This window comes from Piliocolobus tephrosceles, chromosome 5 (genome assembly GCF_002776525.5).
Source record: "Piliocolobus tephrosceles isolate RC106 chromosome 5, ASM277652v3, whole genome shotgun sequence".
Taxonomy (NCBI): Eukaryota; Metazoa; Chordata; class Mammalia; order Primates; family Cercopithecidae; genus Piliocolobus; species Piliocolobus tephrosceles.
The window spans coordinates 136658087-136674175 of NC_045438.1; positions in this window are offsets into that span (position 1 = coordinate 136658087).

Sequence of the window (16089 nt, forward strand, 5' to 3'; positions counted from 1 at the left end):
AGGAGGCTGAGGCAGGAGAATTGCCTGAACCTGGGAGTCAGAGGCTGCAGTGAGCCGAGATAGTGTCACTACACTTCAACCTGAGTGACAGAGCGAGACTCCATCTCAAAAAAAAAAAAAAAAAAAAAAAGAGAGAGATTGGTTACCACATTGATGACTCTATGATGGTTAATTTTTTTTTTTTTTTGAGATGGAGTCTCGCTCTGTCACCCAGGCTGGAGTGCAGTGGCGCGATCTGGGCTCACTGCAAGCTCCGCCTGCCGGGTTCATTCCATTCTCCTGCCCCAGCCTCCCGAGTATCTGGGACTACAGGCGCCCACCACCACACCCGGCTATTTTTTGTATTTTTAGTAGAGACGGGGTCTCACCGTGTTAGCCAGGATGGTCTCGATCTCCTGACCTCATGATCTACCCGCCTCGGCCTCCCAAAGTTCTGGGATTACAGGCATGAGCCACCGCGCCCGGCCTGATGGTTAATTTTATGTATGAGGCCAAGGGCAGTGGCTCACGCCTATAATCCCAGCAGTTCAGGAGGGCAAGGTGGGAGGATTACTTGAGCCCAGGATTTCAAGACCACTCTGGGTAAGATGGTGAAACCCTATTTCTACAAAAAAAAAAAAAAAAAAAAAAAAAGATGTATCAATTTTCAAGGTTATGGTGCCCTTGGGCACTATATATATTATCTTAATGAGATAGACTCTCACTATGTTCTCCAGGCTGGGCGCGAACTCTCAGGCTCAAGTGATCCTCCTGCCTCGGCCTCCTGGGTATCTGGGACTAAGAGCATGCCACCATGCCTGACCGAAGTCTGGCTACTTCGATGAAGGCATTTTGTAGATAACATTGACATCTTGGCCAGGCACAGTGGCTCACGCCTGTAATTGCAGCACTTTGAGAGGCCAAGGTGGGCGGATCACCTGAGGTCAGGAGTTCGCAACCAGCCTGGCCAACATGGTGAACCACTATCTCTACTAAAAATACAAAAATTAGCCGGGCGTGGTGGTGAGTGCCCGTAATCCCAGCTACTTGGGAGGCTGAGGCACAAGAATCATTTGAACCTGAAAGGCAGATGTTACAGTGAGCCGAGATTGCACCATTGCACTCCCGTCTGGGCAAGTCTGGGCAACAAGAGCAAAACTCCGTCACAAAAAAATAAAACAAAATGAAACAAAGGCATTGACATCTATACTCAGTTGACTTTAAGTAAAGTAGGTTACTTTTTTTTTTTTTTTTTTTGAGACAGAGTCTCATTCTATCACCCAGGCTAGAATGTAGTGGCATGATCTCGGCTCACTGCAACCTCTACCTCCTGGGTATAAGCGATTCTTTTGCCTCAGGCTCCCGTGTAGCTGGGACTACAGGCACGTGTCACTGCACCCAGCTAATTTTTCTATTTTTAGTAGAGACAGGATTTCACTATGTTGACCAGGCTGGTCTCAAACTCGTGACCTCAGATGATCCACCCACCTTGGCCTCCCAAAGTGCTGGAATTACAGGTGTGAGTCACTGTGCCCAGCCCGTTTTTTTTGTTTGTTTGTTTGTTTGTTTTTTTTATGGAATCTCACTCTATCACCCAGGCTGGAGTGCAGTGGCACGATCTCCGCTCACTGCAACCTCCGATCCAACTCCCTGGTTCAAGTGATTCTCCTGCCTCAGCCTCCCAAGTAGCTGCAATTACAGGCACATGCCACCGCGCCCAGCTAAGTTTTGTATTCACCGTGTTTCACCATGTTGGCCAGGATGGTCTCAATCTCCTGACCTTGTGATCTGCCCACCTCAGCCTCTCAAAGTGCTGGGATTACAGGCATAAGCCACTATGCCCAGCCAGGATATTACTCTTAATAATGTGGCCTAAAGAGCAAAGACTAAGGTTTCCCAGAGAAGGAATTCTGCCTCAAGACTGTCACATAGAAATCCTGCCTGAGTTTCCAGCCTGCTGGCCTGTTGTTTGAATTTTGGACTTGGCTGGCTCCTGCAATGGCATGAGCCAATTCCTTAAAATCCATCTTGTTGTGTGTGTATATCCTGTTGGTTCTGTTTCTCTGGACAATCCTGACTGATGCAGACTCCCATATTCTATGCCCAGCCAGAGCTGTGCCTCCTGTTTCCAGTCTGGAATTCCCATCTTCTCCAGGTGTTCTAAAGGTACTTAAGACACAGTATGTCCTGGACAGAATTTGTTCTTTTTCTCCTCAAACTTGTTTCTCTTCCTACAGTCACAAGTAGTGGTGCCACCATCAATCCTATCACATAAGCTAACACTTGAGATTCAACATAGACTCCCTTCCCCCTTCATCCCTCCTATATACTTGGCCAGCAAATCCTTTACCCATCAATTTAATAAACATATGAGTACCTATTATGTTCCACCAGTGAGTTCCAAACTGGTGGCAAAAGGAGAGTAAGACACATTTCCTCCCCTCAAGAAGACTGTAGTTCGCTGGTCACAGTGGCTCACGCCTGTAATCCCAGCACTTTGGGAGGCTGAGGCAGGTGGATCATGAGGTCAGGAGTTCGAGACCAGCCTGGCCAATATGGTGAAACCCCATCTCTACTAAAAATACAAAAATTAGCCGGGCGTGGTGGCATATGCCTGTAGTCCCAGCTACTCAGGAGGCTGAGGCAGAAGAATTGCTTGAACCTAGGAGGCAGAGGTTGCAGTGAGCTGAGATTGTGCCACTGCACTCCAGCCTGGGCAACAAAGCAAGACTCCATCTCAAAAAAAAAAAAAAAAAAAAAAGAAGAAGAAGAAGACTACAGTTAATGAACAAGCAATCGGCCAGGCGCAGTGGCTCATGCCTGTAATCCCAGCACTATGGGAGACTGAGACGGGTGGATCACGAGTTCAGGAGATTGAGACCATCCTGGCTAACATGGTGCAACCCCGTCTCTACTAAAAATACAAAAATATTAGCCGGGTGTGGTGGCGGGCACCTGTAGTCCCAGTTACTCGAGAGGCTGAGGCAGGAGAATGGTGTGAACCCAGGAGGTAGAGCTTGCAATGAGCCGAGATCATGCCACTGCACTCCAGCCTGGACAACTGAGTGAGGCTCTGTCTCAAAAAAAAAAAAAAAAAATTAACAAGCAATCATGGTGCAATGTGATAAGACACCCGGGTGTTCTGAGAGTCCAGACGAGGGCTCAGGGGCCCCGCGGTCTATGCCTCAACATTGGTGCTGGCTTTCCCTTCCCCATTTCTGTGCTTGCTTTTAGCCCCTGGTGTCTTGCCAGGACTCTAAAAGTCTCTTAACTGGTCTTCCAGCCCCTACATGCTGATTCCAGAATAATATTTCTGAAATGCAAATCAAATCATATCACTTCCTTACCCAAAATTCCATATAGCAAATCGCCATATACACTGTAAATGCTGTTTCCTCCATAGGACATTCTCTCCTTCCTCCCTGGTCTAGTGTCATTGTGGCCTCCCTTCCCTCCCCAAGCCCTGAAAGGTCCTGAACTCCTTGCAGTTCCTTTAATGTGCTCTGGGGTTTTGTTGCTCACCCGGACGCTTGCCTCTCTTCCTTGTCAGGTAAACACTCATCTTTTAAGGCTATCTCAAGTTCCCTGATGAAACCTTTCTGAGCCTCTAGAGAGACCTAATATTCCCCTATTTGTGTCCCTGTGAACTTTATATGGACTCCTATCTCAGCTTGTATCAGTCAGGATGGCTGCGTCATGCTGCAGTAACAACCCTGGAATCTCAGTAGCTTAACACAACAGTTTTATTTCTCACTGTTGCTGTCTGGTGGGTCAGTAGGAGCGGTGTTGGAGTCTCTGATCATCATAGTCACTCAGGCATCCAGATCACAGGAAGCTCCATCAAAAGAGGGTGCTGGAGTGTCTTGTGTGACATTGGCAGTTAAATACTTGTGCCTGACAGTAACAACACATGTGACTTCTGCTCTTATTTCACTGGCCAAAGCAAGCCAGTTAGGCCTCTTGCAGTGGCCTAACCTCAAGAGGGCTGAGAAATTCCATCCTATCATGTGCCTGGAAGGCAGAAAACGGGAAAATTCGTGAAGAGCCTCAACGGCTGCCTCAACTCAGTGTAGTGCTGACTGGCTCGCATATCTCTCTCCCACTGGACAGTGGGGGAACCAAACGTGTCACAGGGTCCCTGCCCTTTGGGAGTTTGTGATCCAGGAATGTGGAGAGACCAGTATATCGATGGATTATAACTCTGTTAATGTTACAGTCTGGGTTTGCTGGCATGGAAGGAGTTTGTGGAAGAAGGGCAGTAGTTTATAGGGAGAGGAGGATGGAAAGGGATGATCTTAATTTTGGTGACCTTGAAAGCAGAGCTTGAGACAGGACTTGGCCATAGGTAGTTAATTTAGGTGATCCCAGAAAGCAGAAGCCAGGCTATAGGGAGTGTGAGATCCTGAAGAAGGAAAGGCCAGCTTAAGAGAATGATGTTGGTCAGGTGCAGTGGCTCACACCTGTAATCCCAGCACTTTGGGAGGCTGAGTGGGTGGATCACCTGCAGTCAGGAGTTCAAGACCAGCCTGGCCAACATGATGAAACCCCGTCTCTACTAAAAATACAAAAATTAGCCTGGCATGTGTCATGTGCCTGTAATCCTAGCTATTTGGGAGGCTGAGGCAGAAGAATTGCTTGAACCTGGGAGGCGGAGGTTGTAGTGAGCAGAGATTGCATCAATGCACTCCAGCCTGGGAAACAGAGTGAGACTCCGTCTCAAAAAAGTGATGTCACTGTTGTGTGCAGTGTGGTTCGATTCCACCAGGCCCTCCTGAGGAGAGAGCTGAATGTCTCCAGATGTTTTCCACTTGAAGGACAGAAGGCAGGAGCATCTGTCTACTGCTTCCCACTCTGTAATGGTTACAGGTTGACTCTGGGGCATTAGTTCCCTGCCTTTTTTTTTTTTTTTTTCTCTGAGATGGTGTTTTTTCTTTTTGTTTTTTTTTTTTGAGTCGGAGTCTCGCTCTGTTGCCGGGGCTGGAGTGCAGTGGCCGGATCTCAGCTCACTGCAAGCTCCGCCTCCCGGGTTTACACCATTCTCCTGCCTCAGCCTCCGGAGTAGCTGGGACTACAGGTGCCCGCCACCTCACCCGGCTAGATTTTTGTATTTTTTAGTAGAGACGGGGTTTCACCATGTTAGCCAGGATGGTCTCGATCTCCTGACCTCGTGATCCGCCCGTCTCGGCCTCCCAAAGTGCTGGGATTACAGGCTTGAGCCACTGCGCCCGGCCCTGAGATGGTGTTTTGCTCTTTTTGCCCAGGCTGGAGTGCAATAGCACGATCTCGGCTCACTGCAACCTCCACCTCCCAGGTTCAAGCGATTCTGGTGCCTCAACCTCCTGAGTAGCAGGGATTACAGGTGCCTGCCACCATGCCCAGCTAATGTTTGTATTTTTAGTAGAGACAGGGTTTCAACATGTTGGCCAGGCTGGTCTTGAACTCCTGACCTCAGGTGATCCACCCACCTTGGCCTCCCAAAGTGCTGGGATTACAGGCCATGAGCCACTGCACCCAGCCAAAAGAAGAATTTTAAAACAATATCACCATAATACCATGATCACATCTAACAAAATTAACCACATTCCGTGATATCTGCAATGCGGTTTATGTTCACATTTCCCTGATTGTCTCAGAGATACCTTTTTTTGTTCGTTAGACTCAGGTAAGCAAGGGTCACGCATTGCATTTGGTTAACATGCCTCCAAAGTTGTTCAATCCATTACAATTCCTCTTCCATTTTTGCATGACAATTATTTGTGGTAGAAGTCAGATCTTTTGTTATTCCACATACTTTAAAAATGGAAACAGGCTGGGTGCGGTGGCTTGTGTCTGTAAATCCCAGCACTTTGGGAAGCCGAGGTGGGCAGATCACTTGAGGTCAAAAGTTTGAGACCACCCTGGCTAACATGGTGAAACCCTGTCTCTACTAAAAATACAAAAATTAGCCGGGCATGGTGGCGGGTGCCTTTAATCCCAGCTAGTCACGGGGCTGAGGCACGAGAATCGCTTGGACCCGGGAGGTGGAGGTTGTAGTGAGCCGAGATGGCGCCACTGTACTCCAGCCTGGGTGACAGGGCGAGACTCCATCTCAAAAAGAAAAAAAGGCCGGGCGCGGTCGTCTCCAAAAAAAAAAAAAAAAAAAAAAAAAAAAAGGCTTGGTGCAGTGGCTCACGTCTGTAATCCCAGCACTTTGGGAGGCCAAAGCAGGTGGATTACCTAAGGTCATGAGTTCGAGACCAGCCTGGCAAACATGGTGAAACCTCGAAACCTCGTCTCTACTAAAAATACAAAAATCAGCCGTTGCACTGGTGGGTCCCTGTAATTCCAGCTACTTGGGAGGCTAAGGCAGGAGAATTGCTTGAACCCGGGAGGCGGAGGTTGCAGTGAGCCAAGATCACACCACTGCACTCCAGCCTGGGTAACAGAGTGAGACTGTCTCAGAAAAAAAAAAAAAGAAAAAAGAAAAAATTTATGATACAGAGAACAATGAGATGTTTTATAAATTTGTAGTTCAAAAGAAACATTCTATTTTGGTAAAAGCCAAGACGTGAAAGATAAATAGTTTTGCAGCCATAAAAAATTAAACCATGTCCTTTGCAGCAGCATGGATGGAGCAGGAGGACAAAATCCTAAATGAAGTAGCACAGGAACAGAAAACCAAATGCCTAATGTTCTCACTTTTAAGTGTGAGCTAAATATTGAGCACATATGGACATAAATATAGGAACAATAGACACTGAAGACTACTAGAAGCAGGAGAGAGGGAGGGAGTGTGGGTTAAAAAATTACCTAATGGGTTCTATGACTACCTAGGTGCAATATACTCATGTAACAAACCTGCACCTGTACCCCCTGTATCTAAACTAAAAGTTGAAATTTTAAAAAAAGAAAAAAAGGCCTGGTGTGGTGGTTTATGCTTCTAATCCCAGAGGCTGAGGTAGGCGGATCACCTGAGGCCAGGAGTTGGAGACCAGCTTGGCCAATGTGGTGAAACCTCATCTCTACTAAAATTGCAAAAATTAGCCAGGTGTGATGTCAGCCGTCTGTAATCCCAGGTACTTGGGAGGCTGAGGCAGGAAAATTGCTTGAGCAAGGGAGGCAGAGGTTGCAGTGAGCCGAGATGGTGCCATTGCACTCCAGCCTAGGTGACACAGAGAGATTCTATTTTTAAAAAAGGGCAAGAAAATGCGCTCTTATGCAAGTGAGAAATGTTCTGAAAAAAGAAAAAAAGAGAAATATTTTAAATGAAAAATTTGGACTTTTCCGTAAAAAAATTTTTAATGAATTCCCAGCACTTTGGGAGGCCTAGGTTGGGGGGTTGCTTGAGGCTAGGAGTTCAAGACTAGCCTGGACAACACAGCAAGACCTCATCTCTAATTAAACTAAACAATTAAAAAAAAACTTAGCCTGGCATGGTGGCACATGCCTGTAATCTCAGCTACTCAGGAGGCTGAGGCGGGAGGACTGTGAAAGCCCAGGAGTTTGAGGCTGCCGTGAGCTATGATCAGGTCACTGCACTCCAGCCTGGGCAACAAAACAAGACCCCATCTCAGAAAAAAAATATTCCTGGAGGCCAGGCACAGTGGCTCACACTAGTAATCCTAACACTTTGGGAGACTGAGGCAGGAGGATCACTTGAAGCTAGGAGTTTGAGGCCAGCCTGGGCAACACACTGAGACCCTGTCTTTACAAAAATAAATGAATGAATAAATTAGCTGGGCATGGTGATGCATGCTTGTTGTCCCAGCTTCTTGGCAGGCTGAGGTGGGAGGATCATGTGAGCCCAGGAGTTCGTGGTTACAGTGAGCTGTGATTGCACCACTAAACTCCAGCCTGGGTGACAGAGTGAGACCCTGTCTTTAACTTAAAAAAAAAAAAAAAAAAATCCTGCCGGGAGCAGTGGCTCATGCTTGTAATCTCAGGACTTTGGGAGGCTGAGGTGGGTGGATCATGAGGTCAGGAGTTCAAGACTAGCCTGGCCAAGATGGTGAAACCCCGTGTCTACTAAAAATAGAAAAAAAAAATGAGCTGGGCATGATGGCAGTTGCCTGTAATCCCAGCTACTCTGGAGGCTTGAACCCGGGAGGCAGAGGTTGCAGTGGGCCAAGATCACGCCACTGCCCTCCAGCTTGGGCGACAGAGCAAGACTCCATCTCAAAAAAAAAAAAAAAAAAAAAAAAAAAATTCCTCAAAGGAATGGGTGGTATGCAGACATTAACCCAGACCGTCTATGAACTGAAGCTGATGGATACATACATGAAGATTCATTTTACTATTCTCTCTACTTTACAATATCTTTGAAATTTTACAAAATAAAACCTAATCTGCAGAGAGATTGTATTAGGGTCTCTTGTTAATAGTCCAGTAGGGTGTTTCTTTCTTTCTTTTTTTTTTTGGAGATGGAGTTTTGCTCTTGTTGCCGAGGCTGGAGTGCAGTGGCGCAATCTTGGCTCACTGCAACCTCTGCCTCCCAGGTTCAAGCAATTCTCCTGCCTCAGCCTCCTGAGTAGCTGGGATTACAGGCACCTGCCAACATGCCTGGCTAATTTTTGTATTTTTAGTAGAGACAGGGGTTTCACCATGTTGGTCAGGCTGGTCTTGAACTCCTGACCTCAGCTGATCCGCCTGCCTCGGCCTCCCAAAGTGCTGGGATTACAGGTGTGAGCCACTGGGCCTGGCCTTGAATACGTATCATATGTACCCAATGAAAAGTACAAGCAGTAATAAAGGGGATTTGGTGAAAATTAAGTTGCCTTCTTTACCTCCCACCCCATTTTCCATCCCCCATTTCTCTCCAGAGGCAACTCTCCTATTCAGTTTTCTGTAAACTTTTCCAGAGAAATTATATACACATAGAGAGCATATGTGGCTACTATCCTCTTTTCCCCCTTTTTTTGCATAAATGGTGGCATCCCATACATACAGTTCTGAATGTCTATCTAGTTTAAAAGTGTATATTATGTTACATATATATCTGGAGACATTCAGCTCTGTGCACACAGATAAGCCTTTAAGCTTGCAGAGACTGCACAGTATTCAGTTGTCCCCATACCACAATGTGCTGTGTCTGTCCCCTATTAATGGATGTGGGTTGTTTCCAAACATTTGCTCTTGGTAACAGTGAATGCTAAAGCAAATATCCTGGCACCTTTTACACCTGTAGGGTAGCTGATCTTCTCCTTTTGATGGTCCTAATTCTCGGAAGTAACCTTAAGGGGAGTGTATTTTGCTGTTGGTTCTGTGGATGACAGGTGACAAAACAGGGTGAGTAAGGCTATGAAATAGCTAGTGAATTTGCCAAGCCAAACCTGAGGTTCCAGGCTGTCTTAAGTCAAAGCCTGAATTCCTCATACCACACTGGGGCTGGGGCCAGAGACGAGGCAGGAGGAGCTCTTCTTGGGTATAACCTTTCATTTGTGTTGGGCAGGAAAGCAAGGCATGAACGTGTGTCTTTCTACCTGGCAAGTTCCCTCTTCACCCCTTGGCAGCACTGGAGGAGTGAGGGCAGGAGGCTTCTCCCACGTGAGCCCTGGGCTATCCTTTTGGCAAGAGGGGACTGGTACCCAGAACTGGGAAGGGGATGAATATCTCCCCACTCCCCAGTATATAGGAAAACATTACAGAGGAATTTTCAATGAAAGGGCGGAGGAGGCTAGTGAGGTCCCCACTTCCACCAATGCTAAGCCCAGAGCTGGGGTTGGGGTGGTGAGGACAGAAGCCAGGGCAGTTTAGCCATAGGCCACCCCTCCCCCTGGCCCATCCCCAGCTGACCCTTGAGCACCCGAGTTGTGTTTACCACCCTCTCACCTGGGTTCCCCAGGGCAGTCTCCCCAGTGGGTAGCAAGAAATGGGTGATAACATGCACCACACCCCACACCAGCCCAAGGATAGTGGAGACCTCAGAGGGATGAGGTAAGAGCTGCGGTGTGGGCAGACAGACACCCTGGTACACCCCAGGCCTGTGAGTCTTTAGAGGTTGAGTTTTTGTCTGAAAGAGATACAGCACCTACAGAAGGTGAGGGACAGGTCTTCTGTTTCTTGGGAGGCCCTACCCCACCCCTTAGTTCCTCGTTCCATTCTCAGGAATTGTTTGTGCAATGGATGGACAAGGACAGGAGGTTCAGTGTCTAACCCAGTGTCTGGGCCTGCACGATGGCCTCTGAGGCCCGGGGCCCTGGAAGAGCCTGGGCATAAGGAGGAGCCCCATGGGGCAGGGCATAACCCTTTCTGAGGCTCTAAGGGTGATATATGTGGAGATTCCTCAAGATCACAATTGGGCAACCACTTCAAAGTTAGTAGGCAGTGCCTGCTAGGATGGGGGATGGTGTGTGTACCGAGGAACCTAGCAGAGGCCTTTGTGTGGAAATGGGTGGGGTCTGACCCAATGTAAATATTTTTATTAGAAAAGAAATGGATGGGCCGGGCGCGGTGGCTCAAGCCTGTAATCCCAGCACTTTGGGAGGCGGAGACGGGCGGATCACGAGGTCAGGAGATCGAAACCATCCTGGCTAACACAGTGAAACCCCGTCTCTACTAAAAAATACAAAAAACTAGCCAGACGAGGTGGCGAGCGCCTGTAGTCCCAGCTACTCGGGAGGCTGAGGCAGTAGAATGGCGTGAACCCGGGAGGCGGAGTTTGCAGTGAGCTGAGATCCGGCCACTGCACTCCAGTCTGGGCGACAGAGCGAGACTCTGCCTCAAAAAAAAAAAAAAAAAAAAAAAAAAAAGAAATGGATGAGAAACCAAGCCAATTCTGTTGCTGACCTGAAAGATGCTATTTACTTGGAGTGGAAATAGGATGGGGGAGGGCATTGGCTTTGACCTTACTTGTATAGCTCATTGTTTCAAAAAAACCTCCTGGATCCTTCCTCTGGGGAGCTTCAGACAAGAGCACAAGTAACTAGAAGGTGGGAAGTGGCATGGACAGGTCTTGTAGAAGTCTGGAAGATGAGGGATTTGAGAAGGATGGAGAAGAAGGTGTTGCGGGAGAGGTGGTGCCAAGAGGAAAAGATCCTAGGGGAGAGAAGGCTCCAGGGATGCTCAAGGAGCTCCCAGCAGTCACTAAAGAGAAGATGCGAGGAAGAGGCACTACCACATGGTGGCTACAAATATGGACCCAGGAGCCATGCTGCCTGGGTTTGAATCCTGGCTCTGCTGCTTAGTCCCTGTATGAACCTGGGACAGCTCACTCAACCTTTCTGTGCCTCAGTTCCCTCATTTGTAAAGTGGGAGTAACAACAGAACCTGTGTCATAAGCTTGTTGTGAGGATTAAGTGAGCACCTACATTTAAGACTTAAAAATAGTGTCTGGCACGATGTCCTGTTAATACGAAGTCTTCCTTCCCCAGAAGCAGACCTGGAGATGAGGGTTCCAGTGCACATAGTGCATTCTGGAGGTGATCGCAGGAAACATGAGTAGTGGAGTGTGATAGAGAAGGAAGGCAGTCAATGAGGGTGTGTTATCGGGCAAATTTACCATTGTGGGTGAGTGGAGGCCAATCCCACTCAGGAACCCTGGAGTGGAACAGAGTTATCCCATGGTCCAGGGTGAGGGAGCCTGGTATTTATACCAATCAGTCATTGGTTGAAGACCTTAATTCTCTGTCATTTCCAGCTTTCTGTGCACAGATAGTGCAGGACACCAAAAACAATCCTTGGGTAGAGACAGAGATGCTGCAGCTGCAAGTCAGTGGAGCACCCCAGTGATAAGGCCCAAGGGATATGGTGGGGCAAGGACAGATCCACTATAACCACCAAGAGGCTTGCAGAGCAATATTGAATCCCCAGCTAGAGTCACACGTTAAGGCTGTGAACCAGGCCAAGTCAGCCTAGTTTTCCAATTTGGGGGTTGACCTGCAGTTGCCATAGAAGGTTGAGGGGTGGCAGATCTAGGATGACAGTGAAGTCCATGTCCAAGTGACCAGACTGGATAAGGAGTAGACTGGCCACTAGAGTGGGATAGGCCTGTGCTATCTGCCACATTTCCTCAGAAATTTTCAGCTGCAAGGTGCTGAGCTCTCCAGGGGAGAAGAAGGCATCCTGAGAGGCCATCACAGCATCATTTCTGATTTTTAAACTCTGATTAGGGGGCCTGGCACAGTGGCTCACACCTGTAATTCCAGTACCTTGGGAGGCTGAGGCAGGTGGATCACCTGAGGTCAGGAGTTTGAGACCAGCCTGGCCAACATGGTGAAACCCCATCTCTACCAAAAATGCAAAAATTAGCTGGGCATGGTAGCACATGCCTGTTATCCCAGCTACTCGGGAGGCTGAGGCAGGAGAATCCCTTGAAGCCAGGAGGTGGAGGTTGCAGTGAGCCGAGATCGTACTGCTTCACTCCAGCCTGGGCAACAAAGCAAGACTTCGTCTCAAAACAAACAAATATAAAAACCCAACTCTGACTAGGGGATGAAGTACAGAATTGGGGTATTGGATTTTTCTCTTTGGAATTGTACCCCTGGAAGCAGATATTAGAACCTAGAATTGATAAGAAGAAATTTGGACAAGATGGAAGAAGCCGGCAGGAGAGGCACCCGTCTGTTTATTCAGATATTATTCATCTCCTTCCCTCTACCTGGAGTGAAAACGTGGTTACATTTGCTGGGCTTTTGAATGGTACAAGAAATAGAGAAGCCAAGATCGCCCTCATCTGGTGGGGTCTACTGAAAAGCTAATCGGGAGCGCCGAGGGGGATAAACGTCTGTGTCTTTAGCCCTGCAGGTCAGGTCATAGTCCTTCCACATTCGACTGGGCCTCCTGGAGAGCTGACAGTGGACTGTAACTGAGTTTTTGCCAGTGGAATATGAGTAGAAGGGTGGGGTGGGAGGCAGACTTGATGGAGACCCTGTTTCAACCATGCAGACAAGGACAGTTTCCAAAGGCATGAACCACAGATGGAAGGAACCTGGACGCCTGAAGGAGGCTGATGAGCAGCTCTGCCAGCCAGGGTCACACACGCCATCTCAGCCTTGTCTGCTTACCCTGAGGCTCTTATGTGAAAGGCTGCAAAATTCTATCTTATTTGAGTGACTGTATTTCAGGGTCTCTTTATTACAGAAGTTTAACTTGTATCCTAATAAACACACTTCTCTGAGTGTTGCCTTTGGCTCTCACATTGATTTCTCGCTAGGTAAGACATCGTCTGGCTTTGTTATAACCAAGCTAGAATAACAGCAGTTTAAATGGTCTGAGCATAAGTGGTCCAGGTCAATCCTATTAGCTCTAGAGGCTAGGAGAGCAGGGCCTCTTTAATTTGTTTCTTTATCATCATCCACATGTGACTTCCATTTTGTGATCTAGGTGGCTGTTCCAAAGTCCACCATTCCGTCCACATTCCAGCTGGTGGGAAGGGAGAAGACAAATTGAGGAGTAAACACTTCTCCTTAAGAATCTACTCCGTGGGCCCAGAAAACTTGGGAGTTTTATTACTTAAGCAGGAAGAGAGAATGAATTCTGCCACACTGTGCCAAATTGATTTAAGTCAACAAATACTGGGAGAAACTGTTGAAAGAAAGGCGCTTTGTTTTGAAGGCAGCTGTTACATATTAGTTTGATGGCTCTAAAAGGCACGCAAAGTTTAGTGATTTGAATGTTCAGTCAGGTTAGGCTTCATTGTGTTCTGGTAACCAACAACCTAGAAATATTTGTTGCCCTAGCAGGGCTTACGAAATCTAGCCATCAATCCCTCCTATTCTGATGTGCCTGCCCCTTTGCAGTGTGACTTTGCCATTCCTCCTATCAAGAGGTAAATTCTAGGCCCCCAGCCTTAAATCTGGGCTGACCTTGTGATTTGCTTTGACAAATAGAATGTGGCAGAAGTGATATTATGTGACTTTTGGGGCTAGGCCTCAAGAGACCTTGCAGTTTATGTTTTGGATTCCTCAGAAATTGCCCTGAGACTGCCATGCTATGATGGCTAGGGATAAAAGACCCTGAGGAGGAAGGGCCAGCTGTCCTGCTGTCCACTGAACTCAGCCCCTAGCTGACTGCCGCTGCATGGAAGACCAGCAGAGGAACCGTCTGGCCAATATGAGAAAGAATAAATCATTTTTAAATTTCCTACACATTGGGTGGTACTTTTTTTCCTGCATTAGTAGAAATGCAATGAATTAAACTAACAAAGGTTTATTTTTTGGTCATATTACTTATCCACTGAGAGTCAGCTGGGTATTGCCTTTTTTTTTTTTTTTTTTTTTAGACAGTCTCCCTGTGTCACCCAGGCTGAAGTGCAGTGGCGTGATCTCGGTTCACTGCAATCTCTGCCTCCCAGGTTCAAACGATTCTCCTGCTTCAGCCTCCTGAGCAGCTGGGATTACAGGTGTATGCCACCACACCCAGCTAATTTTTGTATTTTTAGTAGAGATGGGGTTTTACCATGTTGGTCAGGCTGGTCCCCAACTCCTGAACTCAGGCGATCCGCCTGCCTTGGCCTCCCAAAGTGCTGGGATTACAGGTGTGAGCCACTGCACCCGGCTGGTACTGTGCTTTCGATATCACCCAGGGATCTTGGCTGGTGGAACAGCCACCATCTCAAACATTACTATACAGAGGGGAAGAGCAGGGTGAAGACTGCATTGAGCTTCCATCAGGAAGTGATACATATTACTTGTACTCACATCTTATTGGCTAAAACAAGTGGCTGGGGGAAATTCTATCCTACCATGTGACTGAAAGAAGACAAGGCCACAATATTTGTGAGCATCCTTAAGTACCCCCACCTTTAAGATAGTTTATTTCTCTCTTGTAACAATCTAAGTGGCTGTGCAGGGCTGGTATGACATCAACACTGTGTCAGATACCCAGGCTCCTCTGTCTGTTTGCTCTGTCATCTCCAGCATGTTGCCCTCATCTTCCTGGTGGAAGACGGATCTCCACTAGGTTTATATTCCATGAAAAGAAAAGGCACACTGCCTTTTTATTTGAGGGACATAACTTGGAAGTTACATACATAAGTTCTACTAACATTCCATTGGCTGGAGCCAAGTCACCTGGTTACCTAGCTGCAAGGGAAGCTAGGAAATATGGTCTTTAGCTGGGTGACTGTGTGTGCCCCCTAACCATCTCTTACTGTGGAAGGAGGGAGAAAAGATATTTGAGATGCAGGGGAGGCACCAGCAGCTCTGCCACAGCAGCCGCTTTGGAGTCCCTAACACCAGGGTGTCCTGATCTTCATGCACTCAGCCCTGTCCAAGGGGAGTCCCACTTTGTGTACATGTGTTTCTGAGGACTCTTTGTTTTGTTTTTGTTTTTTGATACAGAGTCTTGCTCTTGTCACCCAGACTGGAGTGCAGTGGCATGATCTCTGCTCACTGCAACCTCTGCCTCCTGGGTTCAAGTGATTCTCCTGCCTCAGCCTCCCAAGTAGCTGGGATTACAGGTGCCTGCCACCACACCTGGCTAATTTTTTTGTATTTTTGGTAGAGATGGGGTTTCACCATGTTGGCCAGGCTGGTCTCAAACTCCTGACCTCATGATCCACCCGCCTCAGCCTCCCAAAGTGCTGGGATTACAGGCATGAGTCACCATGCCTGGTCTTATTTATTTATTTTTTTTCTTTTTGAGATGTAGTCTTGCTCTGTTGCCCAGGCTGGAGTGCAGTGGCACAATCTTGGCTCACTGCAACCTCCACCTTCTGGGTTCAATCAGTTCTCTAAGGACTCACTTGTAAATCAAAAGGGTTTTTACGAACTTAAATGATCACTTCAGAGAGGTTTCATCTTCTTTTTTTAATTGATGTTATTTATTTTTACCCTACATTGTTCAAAAGGTACTGAAAAGACTTCTGTGGGTCAGGGAGACTAACACACTAGCTTCAAGTTTCTTTGCTTTCTGCATTTCATACAAGTGTAGGTTATGATTTAAAGGCACATCCCAGCACCCCCAAAACTTTTATTCCTTTGAGTAACCAACCCCAAATGTATTTACTTTGCCAGTTGGGAATTTCATCTACTAGACTTTCCGTAAAAATGTTGTAAACATTTTTCCTGTCTCCAAAACTAAGTGTTGATTTCATTCCCCCCCACCCCCAGATTCTCTCTGGGGAAGGATTGTAGGGAATAAAAGTATTGTCAATCTTCCTATTTATCAAGAAGTTCTAAAAAAATTAGTTTC